At 45.2% G+C, this 4409-nt stretch overlaps 1 pseudogene; it reads left to right on the top strand.

The window, feature by feature from the left end:
- The first annotated feature begins 2853 nt into the window (after window positions 1-2853).
- LOC136480116 (barwin-like) lies at window positions 2854-3648 on the top strand (annotated as a pseudogene).
- Window positions 3649-4409: the final 761 nt, after the last annotated feature.

Genomic DNA, 4409 nt, shown 5'->3' with positions numbered 1-4409 from the left:
GTGGGCTGGGCACCCTCGATCAGAGCATGGATCAAAGGCCCAACTGAGCCGTTAGGCCCAGTTTGGGATTAGAGACTAATCTAACACCTTTTTCTCCTGATCATTCATGAGAGCACGTACACCTGAAATAGACTTATCTTAATAGGCCCTTTTCGTCTCTATATGTTTCTAGTTTAAGCATTTATGTTCCATTCTCTTTCCTACCATCAGTGTTAGGTCAGATTCTAGAAAATTGGATAATGATGTGTTTCTACCAGCAACATAATTTTTAGTTTCATTTTCAATTATGAAGTTAATCTGAATGAGTATAGTTCAGCATGGTTTTGCTTGCCTTGCCCTGACATAGTGACATTTGTGTCTCAGATGTTGTTTTTAAGTTTACCATCGGATGCATCCTTATAGTCTATTCTTGTGTTGATTTTTACTAATCTTTTTTGTGTTTTACATGCATCATGCTTACTACTGACTTGTTTTTTTATAGAAATTATTAGGTCTGCTGGTGTACACCTCATGGTCCTTCCTATCGTGTCTTGTAGTAAGCGCATCATTGGCCCATGTGCATCTCTAGATTTGTATTACGTTGTCCATTACACTCTTATATGTAGTATTGGACAATTATCTTGTTTACTCACACTAACTAACATTTTCTGAAGAAACAAGACCGTCAGAGCATCCCAAAGCTACTGATCTGGAAACATTACCTGATAGTGAAGTGTGTATATGAATGAAATATGCTTACTTCTGGCTTCTTGCCTGATTTGTTCTGTACTTATTTTGTTATGGCTTCTATCAACATTCAACTATTTCATAACAAGAGTAACATTTATGATTTCTGGAGCAGGATCGAGGTGACTGCCATGCTAGGAGTGATGATAATATGGTTGTGTTGTGTGATATAGCCAAGGAACTAAAGGAAACATTTCTTACATTTCAAATCAACCATGTTTTGAGGGTAGGTCTCACATTTTCCATTGTCATTTGGCCTTGTTCACATTTACTGCTAGATTCGTGGTACAACACGTGTTAGCTAGACATTAGCATAGCATTAGTTCAGAATGGATGGAGTGGCAAATGATGATCAAGGTTGTTGCTTCCAGTTGTCCCAACGTCAGGTGCTAGTTAACATATTTATTCCAGAATTTCATCAATCTTTATGACCTGAAAACATCTAGGTTGATAGCTCTATCGATTTGAAAGAGTTTCCTAGTTTAATTTAGCGGTTAAGAAAAGATGGTGATTTTCAGCAGCCCTCTGAATACCTCTCGAGCAGGAACTCTAAATTTGATCTGTTAGCACGGCAGGCACATATATAAACTCTAGATTTCAATTACATTTCGTGTTTTCTCCGGGACTTACTGGCAACTAATCCTTGAAAACATTGTTACTCAAAGTTGTTTGTTACACAGGAATTCAATTCGGATGCTGACGTTCAAGCTAACTTTGGAGCCCAACTTGCTGGTATGAAGCTGCTGTGATTACCTCGCCTTTGAATTGCTAGCTACAACTCTACAAAACAGATACATGATTTGATCGCTTCCTTTGTACAGTTGATGAAGTTCAAGAGTTGTCCGTTTGTTGAGTTGCCATTGGCAGAGAAAACTAGACTTGGGACCTGAGAGTATAGACAATTAATACTAATTGACCCAGGTGATTACATCACAGGGTGCAGTTGATATTAGATATTCACATCTGTGTAATGACACATTCGGCAGAACATCTGTGTAGTGCTAATCCACTACTGAATCCATAGTTGTTTAGCTTTATGTATGAAAGCTTACGTCTGTACGAAAGATTTTGAAGTTTGAATGCATCCAATGTTAATTTGTGTTCTAGTCAGATTTGAAATATATATGTGTGTGTGTGTGTGTGTGTGTTATGGTCGAATTTGAATTGTAAATTTTAAAAAAAATACGGAAAAATGTATTATAGGAGCGGTTCTAGACTGAACCGCTCCTACAAATTTATTTGTAGGGGCGGCTGGTAACAAATCGATTTATAAGGACGGTCTGAAAACCGCCCCTACAAATACATGATATATAGAGACGGTATGGTAGGGGCGGCTGGCCGAGCCGCCTCTACAAACCATGGCCAGCCGTCCCTGCCAATGCTTATTGTAGTAGTGGCGGTCCCATATGAAGCAACTGTTATTGTTTCACAAAATCATGTAAAATATCCAGATTTAAACTTCAAAAGACCACTGATTAATTGAAAGTCAAATAATTGCTACCAAGTCGGTAAAAAACCACAATGAAGAGCATATGAGCCATATATTAACACTACTCTCCTGTCGGTAAAAAATTGTATGCAGCCTGGCTGCACAGTTGCTCGGTGTAGACCACGCCCGATGGAAGCCACGCTGCCCCGGTCATTACACAGATAAAAATTGTATGTCGGTAAAAAATTGTATACCAGCTGCGTGCGTGCTATGCATACAATACAACCCATTATTTAGGGTTACGTGTTCGTGTTCTTATCTCCGTTGGGCTAGGCTATCTGCTGCCCCGGTCAATGTTGGCAACTGGCTCGTCGAATTCCGAGGCATATGCCAGTGCCGTTGCTTGTCAGATTCAACTTCGAGGAAGCTAGGTCGTCCATGCATGCATGCATCTAGAACGTAGATTTGCATGCAAGACGATTTCAGCACAGTTTTGGCGCAAATTTCGGACGAGAAGAATAGTAGTCAGTAGTGCACTGCTCTCTCGGCACCTGTATCTCTATATTTTTTTTTTGAGGTGGGGGGGGGGGGGGCGCATATCTCGCTCGTCGAAGTAAGTAGCTACATATACGTCCTCTGTTAGCAGCAATTAAGCTAGTATCAAGAATCAGAGCAACCTCACCATCGGCTGCAATTCCATGGCCAAGATGACGACAGTCGGCAAGAAGCCGGCGCTGGCGGGTGCGCGGCGGCGGCCATGGCGACGGCGCAGCAGGCGTCCGGCGTGCGCGCCACCTACGACTTCTACAACCCGGCGCAGAACAACTGGGACCTAAGTGGGACGTACTGCGCCACGTGGGACGCCGGCCAGCCGCTGTCGTGGCGCAGCAAGTACAGCTGGACCGCCTTCTGTGGGCCCGCTGGCCCCACAGGCCAGGCCACGTGCGGGCAGTGTCTCCTGGTAAGATCAGGCATTGATCTAGCTAGTTACCCCTGATGAATTACTGTCGATTGTTACTCATGGATCGATGCTTTTCGCACATGTACACAGGTGACGAACACGGCGACGGGGGCGTCGCTCACGGTGAGGATCGTGGATATATATGTCAACGGGCCCCGTTCCCCGAATCCCCGCGGGAAATTCACCCATTAGAGGATGGGGATTGTATGAATTCTACCCCCACGGAAGATTAAACGGGACTGAAGTTATCCCCGTCAGAAATCACGGGGGCGGGGATGGTATGCAGACTCCCCCGTGGCACTTGACGGGGATGGGGATGGGGAATTTTCTTCCCCACGGGACGGGGATGGGGAGGCACTCCCCGACGGGGAATTCCCCGTTGACATCTGGAATCGTGGACCAGTGCAGCAACGACGGGCTGGACCTGGACTACGACACGATGTTCAAGCTGCTCGACACCGACGGCCAGGGCATCAATGCCGGCCACCTCACCGTCAACTACCAGTTCGTCAACTGTGGCGACAACAGATGATTCTGCAAGTAGAATGGACCTAGGCCATTTACTTTGGATTTTGATGTTTGATGACCAACACAACCAAATTAGACTAATAAATTTATAAATAATTATTTTGTAGTTTAATAGAGTGCAAGACATGACTTGGACGAAGGCGACATGATGATCCCACAATCAACACCATAAGCAAGACCCTAGAAGCATAGGAGAAGCCCCAAGATATCAAGCAAAGTCCAAGCATAAAGATAGGAACCAAGCCAGGCGCAAAATCATGAAGAAACGAGCTCCACAGAGGTGATCAGACGTGGCCCTATTAGAACCGGACACGTCCGATCAGTTGCTCGGCAGCAGTGACTGGACGTTGAGCGAAGCAGTGACCGGACGCACAGATGACACTGTTCTTCATCACGGCAATGTTTTCAGTGTGACCGAACGCACCAAGAAGTAGCGTCCTATCATGTCAAGAAAGGTTCTAGAGCGGTGCCAGCGCGACCGGACGCGTCCGCTCGAGTGAGACCGAACTCGGCCCAGAGTCCGATCAACACGCGCGCTCCAATGGTCGGGACGACCGGACGCATCCGGTCCGGACGACAGCAGCGTCCGGTCAGTAGTAGAAAGCTGGGTTTCATCCTCAACGGCTACTTTATCTATGGGACTTATAAATAGATCCCCCAATCGGCCATTTGATGAGTGGAGAGCTAAGGAAACATACCAAGTGTGTTTACACTATTTTAGTGATCTCCACTTGCATAGTGCTTAGTGACTCATTAGGTGATTAG

The sequence above is a fragment of the Miscanthus floridulus genome, chromosome 9 (assembly GCF_019320115.1).
Source record: "Miscanthus floridulus cultivar M001 chromosome 9, ASM1932011v1, whole genome shotgun sequence".
Taxonomy (NCBI): Eukaryota; Viridiplantae; Streptophyta; class Magnoliopsida; order Poales; family Poaceae; genus Miscanthus; species Miscanthus floridulus.
The sequence above is the reverse complement of the archived record's forward strand: the minus strand, read 5'-3'. Positions and strand labels throughout refer to the sequence as shown.